Here is an 8238-nt window from a genome sequence, read left to right on the forward strand (position 1 = left end):
GTTGTAGATGAATTCCCAGATATTTTTCCTGATGAGATTCCGGGTTTTCCTCCTGCTAGGGAAGTCGAGTTTGACATAGAGTTGATGCCGGGTACTTCACCTATTTCTCGAGCACCGTATCGTCTGGCTCCGTCAGAGATGCGTGAATTGAAGAATCAGCTACAGGATCTTTTGGACAAGGGGTACATTCGTCCTAGTGTATCTCCTTGGGGAGCTCCTGTTCTTTTTGTAAAGAAGAAGGATGGGTCGATGCGGCTGTGCATTGACTATCGGCAGCTAAATCGAGTCACTGTGAAGAACAAGTATCCGTTGCCTTGTATTGATGACTTGTTTGATCAGCTGCAGGGCACGTCAGTTTACTCCAAGATTTACTTGAGATCTGGGTATCATCAGTTGAGAGTCCGTGATCAGGACGTAGCCAAGACTGCATTCCGTACTCGCTATGGACATTACGAGTTTCTAGTGATGCCATTTGGTTTGACTAATGCGCCGGCTATATTCATGGATCTGATGAACCGTGTCTTCAGGGAGTATTTGGACAAGTTTGTCGTGGTCTTCATTGACGACATCTTGGTGTATTCGCGTAATACGGAAGAGCATGTTTCTCACTTGCGGTTGGTACTGCAGACTCTTCGAGATGAGCAGTTGTACGCCAAGCTGAGCAAGTGTGAGTTCTGGATGGATCGAGTGGTCTTTCTTGGCCATATCATATCCAGGGAGGGGATTTTTGTTGATCCAAGCAAAATTGAGGCGGTGCTTAATTGGTCGCGTCCGACGACAGTTGCTGAGATCCGTAGTTTTCTGGGTCTAGTAGGGTACTATCGTCGTTTCATCCTGAACTTCTCTCAATGGCGGTTGACTTCTGCGCCAGCTTACCCGCAAGGGTGTGGATTTCGAGTGGTCCTCCGAGTGTGAGGAGAATTTTTGTGAGCTTCGACGGCGGTTGACTTCTGCGCCAGTGTTGACATTACCGTCAGGATCTGGAGGGTATGTGGTATACACTGATGCTTCTCTTCAGGGGTTAGGTTGTGTCCTGACTCAGAATGGGCATGTGATTGCATACGCTTCTAGACAGCTGAAGCTTCACGAGGACAACTACCCAGTCCATGATTTGGAGTTAGCAGCCATTGTGTTCGCTTTGAAGATCTGGCGTCATTATCTGTATGGCGAGAAATTTGAGATCTTCACCGACCATAAGAGTCTCAAGTATTTTTTCACTCAGGCGGAGTTGAACATGAGGCAGAGACGTTGGATGGACTTGCTTAAGGACTATGATTGCGAGATTAAGTACTATCCGGGAGCTGCTAATCTCACCGCTGATGCTTTGAGTCGCAAGGTGCGACTATCCGCACTTCAGACTTGTTCGATGTCTAGTGCGATCAGTGACTGTTGTACTTCGGGATATACCTTCAAGCATAAGAAAGGTATGCAGAGTATCCAAATATTTGCAATATTATCTGAGCCAGCTTTGTATTCGCGGATTCGATATGCTCAGATGTCTGATTCAAAGACCCAGTGTTTAGCTCGTCTAGCTAACGAGGGTAGCTCATCTGGATTTCATTATCAGTCAGATGACTTTCTGTGTTTGTCTGGTAGGCTTGTGATTCCGCAGGATGAAGAGTTGCGAGAGGAGATTTTGTCTCAGGCGCATCGCACTAAGTTGAGTATTCATCCTGGGAGCAACAAGATGTACAAGGATCTACGTACTCGTTTCTGGTGGAAGGGAATGAAACTCAGTGTTTATCAATTTGTTTCGAGATGTTTGGTGTGTCAACAGGTCAAGGCAGAGCACCGACGACCTGGAGGATTGATTCACAGTCTGCCTATTCCTGAATGGAAATGGGAGTTTATCACAATGGACTTTGTAACCCATTTGCCGGTATCCCCGAGGAACTGTGATGCTATCTGGGTTGTGGTGGACCGACTCACCAAGTCAGCGCATTTCATTGCCTATAGCCGGGAGTACAATGTGGATCGTATGGCTCGGTTGTATATTCAGGAGATCGTTCAACTTCATGGAGTGCCTGTGAGCATTGTCAGCGATCGGGACCCCAGGTTTACTTCTAGATTTTGGGGGAGTGTTCAGCGTGCGATGGGTACTACTCTCAGTTTGAGTACTGCCTATCATCCGGAGACTGATGGTCAGTCAGAGCGCACTATCGTACTTTGGAGGATATGCTTAGAGCGTGCGTCATGGATTTTGGTTCAGCCTGGCAGGATCATTTGCCATTGATCGAGTTTGCGTACAACAACAGCTATCATACTAGCATTGGGATGGCACCTTTTGAGGCATTGTACGGGCGATGTCGTACTCCACTCTTCTGGAAAGAAGTGGGGGAGAGACAGGCTGAGGGACCGGAGTTTATCCAGCAGGCGATAGACATTGTTGATCAGATCAAGAAACGGATTAAGACTGCCCAGGATCGTCAGGCTAGCTATGCTAATACCAAGCGTAGGCCTTTGCAGTTCGATGTCGGGGAGAAAGTGTTTCTGAGAGTGTCACCTTTCCGCAAGATTCTCAGATTTGGCCTTAAGGGCAAGTTGTCTCCCAGATTTATCGGTCCGTTTGAGATCTTGGAGAGCATTGGCGATTTGGCTTATCGACTAGCTTTGCCACCACATCTTTCCAGTATTCACGATGTGTTCCACGTATCTCTGTTGCGACGGTATGTGGCGGATGAGTCTCATATTCTGCAGCGGTCTGAGTTTCAGGTAAGCAAGGATTTGACTTATGTTGAGAAACCTATTCGTATCCTGGATTATAAGGATAAGGTTTTGCGGAACAAAGTCATTCCTTTGGTTTTAGTTTAATGGCAGCGCCGAGGCACTGAGGAAGCTACTTGGGAGCTTGAGGACAGGATGCGTGAAGACCATCCTGAGTTGTTTTGATTTCATTCTTTAAGTTGTATTCAGTTGCAAACTCTGTAAATGTTTGATTTGAATAAAGAATGTTTCTGATTTCTGTATTACATTCAGTACTTAAGATCTGTTTTCGAGGACGAAACATCTTAAGTGGGGGAGAATGTAGTGGCCCGTACCCGAAATCAGTGATTAAGTGTTAATCAATTCATTAATCCTACTATTTAAGAGTAAACGTGATTAAGGGAACTCTTAATGGGTTAACAGAGTTCGGAATTGGATTCAGAACACTTGAAAATGGTTTGAGAGTCATCGAGTTCGGAGGATCCGAAGTCAAGGTTCGGACGGTCCGAAGTCAGGGTTCGGACGATCCGAAGAGTGGTTCGAACGCTCCGAACGTGCTGCCGACAGTCGTCATGGATGACATCATCATGCTGACGTAAGCAATGACGTAATATCGGGTTCGGACAACCCGAAGCCCAGTTTGGACGACCCGAATGTGTTCGAACGACCCAAAGTCCAGTTCGGACGATCCGAACTCCGTCTATAAATAGGGGGTGCCGAGCTCATTTTTGAAGTGCACCAGTTCCTCTCTTCTCTCTCGATCCCTTAGCCTTCTAACTCAGATCTAGGGAATTATAGGCATCCCGTGGGGAATCCAAAAGTGGCATAGCAATCCAGGCATCGTAGCGGAGCTGTGGCCTAATTTTGAGGCACTCGACAGCAAAGGGCTAACGACGGACGAAGGTATAGCTTTTGCTTCCTATAAATATTTAGGAGTATTCTATAGCTTAGTTAAGGCTAGAGCACTATAATGATAGTAGTATCATTTGGCAGTGTAGAGCAGACTATAGGCGTGGACCTAGAGTTGGTAGAGCTTGCACTGATTTGAGGTACGGAAGTACTGTTCGAGATATCCTGACTGAGTATGCATGTATTATGTGACTGCATGGTTTATATGTCATTGATTTATGCTGCATTCATTTGCATACTGAGCTATCTCCTTCGAGATGTCTGTTAGTAGGGTTTTTCCCTATCCTGTTAGTGGTTGGACTTCCATCGATTTGGGTCCGGCATATCCACTGGTATTATGGTATGGGAGCCACCTCCTGAAGCGACGGCACAACGTGCTACATACCAGGGCCCGGTCTGTCTCTGTTATCTGATCCTTGACCTCGAGTTTATAGGGAGTTCACTTTGCATGCATGTATACTCATACTCTCGTGCTGAGCGTTTTATGCTCACGTCTCGTACTCTGTGTTTCTGGACACCCTATTCCATGGGGCAGGTTTGCGATTGGACGAGGCGGGTGGTTCCAAGAGGGGCTAGGCAGTGGTTGGCCACCTGGAGCTTCGTCTAGGTTTATTTTTGTTGTTTTGGGTTGATACAGCTTTCGATTTGGTTGTATAATCTATTTTGGATATTTACAGATTCCTTGCCTTGGGATTGTAATTTTAGTAATGTTTCCGCAGTTTATTCTGATATCTGTTTATTAAGTTAATTGCATGCCTAAGTTCTGTTTAGTAGGTGATCCGGGTAAGGGTCAATACATTTAATTTGGGAATATTTGGAATTTTGATTTAAATTCTAATATTCTTAAATTATTTAGGATTGAAATTGAATTAAATGATTGGCTGAGGACTGAATTGCAAATAAGCAAGATTTGAGGGGCCAAAGTGCAATTTTCAGATTTTAATTGGACACTTGTCTTGCACATGAGTTTGAACGTGTATGATACTCATTTCTATCAGAAAAATCAGAGAAGAACCGAGAGAGAAAGAGGAAAGGAAACTCAAGTTTTATCTTCATCTTCAAATGCCAATATTTTGAAATCCGGTTATTCGATTTCGATTCCGAAAAGTGTTCTGGAATCCTTAAAATGAGGCCTTAGATTTGATGTAAGTTTTATTTTGGTTAATCGTGTTTTGAGAATTCAAAAATGGCAGAGATCAGTACGTTGTGTTTTGTTTGAAGTTTTTGAAGTGTTATATCTTGTTATAGTGAAGATGGATTCAGAAATGGTGATTGTATGTTATTGTGATGATTTAGCAGCTTTAATGCGACATGATTAGCATCTGATATGATGGGTTTTAGTGGTATACAACTGATATATGTTGTATATGATTGTGAGTTTAGGTAGCTTTGAGTTTCGGTTGCCGACTTTATGCCGTTACGTCGCCGGACTTGTGATTGTGAACTTTTTTGCTATCTTCTTTTATTGAGTTGGGATATGATTGAATTGTATTGATGTTGTTGGATGTATATACTTCATTTGAGATTGTGGTTGAAGTATTTTGAGTTCAAGAACGTCAACGTCAAACCGGGAATGAGTTGAAGCAAGGTTTGGAGTCTATTTGCCAATAGAATTGAATTGAACTTGAGGGCAGATTTTGATACAGATTTAGTTATTGTGTTGTTCAGATTGCGATATCTTGGAATCACCTTAAACATCACAATTGAAAGGTAAAAGTGGACTACTACTTGAATGGGATTAAAACTCGAGATGGTTTGTATCGTGTTCCCTAAATCACATACGTATTTGATTAATTGCTTTTATGTGTTCTATGGGAATTGTTGAATGAATATAGGATGGTAATGAATGCTATATTGATGTTATATTTTGCATTCATCTCGTGAAACCTATTCCTTGATTTTAAAATGAACGAAAACGTTTGATTAGACGATTTGAGGAACTATATATGTATGGCCTGGGTGGTTGAGTTAGCCTAGCGTCTGATTTGCATATATGGTGGCTTCAAAGTCTAGAGAAGCAAGATAAGTAGCCCCACCTCGATCGGGAGTGTCGGTGGTTTAGTTACGATATCTTCTTCTCGGGATCCCAACCGACGAAATGAGAGATTTCTTGAGAGAAGCCTGTTTTAAATCATGCATTGTATTTTATTTCTTATCATGAGTTTGATAATTATAATTTGATATGAATGTTAGTTGCTTTTATTGGGAAATATGTTTCTCACCGGAGTTATCCAGCTGTTGTCGTGTTTGTATGTGTGCATGGCAACAGGTGGTTCAGGAACAGGGCAAAGACGGGCTTGATGAGTCGAGACTTAAGAGATTAGTGTGATGATCCGGTTTAGATGTGTTGTTGCTGTCAAGTTATGCTAAGAACAAGAGTTGGAATTGTTTAGTTTAGACTTGAACTTGTAATCACATTTGATATTTATGGGTTTACTCTAGACTTGATTTATTGAAGGATATGTTATGATCTTACTAATGACTTCACTTACCTTGTTTTATGCTTTTTGGAACTTGAATAATGTTCTTGAAATGAGTTGAGCTGATATAATGAAGCATGTACATTATTTGATAGAAGCTGGGTGTGCAGCAGATTTCTGGCCGTTTGGCCTGCGCACGGGCGAGCCCTTGCTCGCGCACGCGCAGGCCAAGCCCAAGGGGGCTCTGCCCATTGAACTGCGCACGCGCGAGGGGCGAACCCCGCGCGCGCGCAGGTCACTACTTATATATAAAAAAAAATTTCTTTTCTTTGAGGCTTTGATTCTTGGCCTTAATTTAGGTTTCATAGATTATTTATTGATTGAGAGATTTAGAACCGGGTCGTCACAACAGGTGGTATTAGAGCGTAGCAAGGTAGAAAAATTTGCAACATATTCTTCAATGTTTAAGTGTCCCTGCTTCAGATTAGCAAATTCAGCACCCTTGTCTTTGCGGTACGACACTGGGAAGAAGCGTTGGTAGAACTCAGTTTTGAAGACATTCCTACAATTACAGTTCGTCTGCGCTCCAAAGCTCTCTTGGTTGTCACCCACCAACTCTTTGCAACCTCATGCAACTAGTGCCCTATCAGTCTGACTCGTCGTTCATCACCATAATCAAGTGAATCAAATAACATCTCCATATCATCAAGCCAACCTTCACACTCAACCGCATTCTCAGTACCTTTTAGTGTTGGCGGCTTATAGGATTGAAATCTTTTCAGTAATGTTTCCATCGGAGTGGCGGTCATATCTATCATATCTCGAGAGGTACTTCCTTGTTCATTGCTAGGAATTTCTGTAGTTGGTGGCACTGTCGGTGCTACAACTGTCTGTTCTGGCAGATGAGTAGGAGCTTGCGGTCTAAGAGGTGGTCGTCCTGGTCGTCGAGACATATCTGATTATCAAAATGGTTAGGATACCAAATATATCTCAGTCCTCCTCTGATCATCTTACCTCTGATCAAGACTCGGTTCTGATTCAATCTTAAATAAATACTCAAGGTACTCATACAAAACATGCTTCCAATCAATTCAGATAATAGTAGCATGTCATAAAACAACAGAACACATGCCTCTAATCGTTTCAGATATTCCAGTAAGCATGCGTCTTTAACAATCGTAAACCATACTTACACTGGGTTGAATGTATCCCTTGGCCACTAGTGCCATTCGATAAGGTGCTTTAGTATTATTTGTCAGAAAGAAAGACGGTTCCATGAGACTTTGTATCGACTATCGGCAACTGAACAAGGCAACGGTAAAGAACAAATATCCTTTGCCTCGTATTGATGATTTGTTTGATCAGTTGCAGGGTTCTGCTGTTTATTCCAAGATCGATCTGAGATCTGGGTATCATTAGCTGCGAGTTAGAGATTCTGATATTCCAAAAACTGCTTTCAGAACCGGGTATGGCCACTATGAGTTTATAGTTATGCCGTTTGGTCTGACAAATGCTCCAGCTGTGTTTATGGCTTTGATGAACCATGTTTTTTAGAAATATCTTGATGACTTCGTTATAATTTTTATTGATGATATTCTGATATATTCGAAGAATCTGATTGATCATTCAGAACATTTGAGAACTGTGTTAAAGACTCTGAGATCTGAGAAACTGTATGCTAAACTGTCGAAATGTGAGTTTTGGCTAAAACAGGTTGTTTTTCTTGGACATATTATATCCAGAGATGGTATATCTGTTGATCCAAGCAAAGTCGAGGCTATGATTAACTGGTCTAGACCAACATCTGTTCCAGAGATACGTAGTTTTATGGGTTTGGCTGGGTATTATCGCCGATTCATTAAAGATTTTTCTAGTATTTCGAAGCAAATTACTCAGTTAACTCAGAAAAATGCTCCATTTATCTGGTCTGAAGCTTGTGAATCTAGTTTTCTTGAGTTGAAGAAACGACTGACCAGTGCACCAGTTTTGATGATTCCTTCAGGTACTGGTGGTTTCACTATGTATTGTGATGCATCTCATCGAGGCTTAGGATGTGTATTGATGCAGCGAGGGCATGTGATTGCTTATGCCTCGAGACAGTTGAAACCTCATGAGACCAGATACCCGATTCATGATCTTGAATTGGCCGCCATTGTATTTGCATTGAAGATTTGGCGACATTATCTGTACGGGGAACAGTTTGAGA

This window comes from Henckelia pumila, chromosome 3 (assembly GCF_033568475.1).
Source record: "Henckelia pumila isolate YLH828 chromosome 3, ASM3356847v2, whole genome shotgun sequence".
In the NCBI taxonomy this organism is placed as follows: domain Eukaryota; kingdom Viridiplantae; phylum Streptophyta; class Magnoliopsida; order Lamiales; family Gesneriaceae; genus Henckelia; species Henckelia pumila.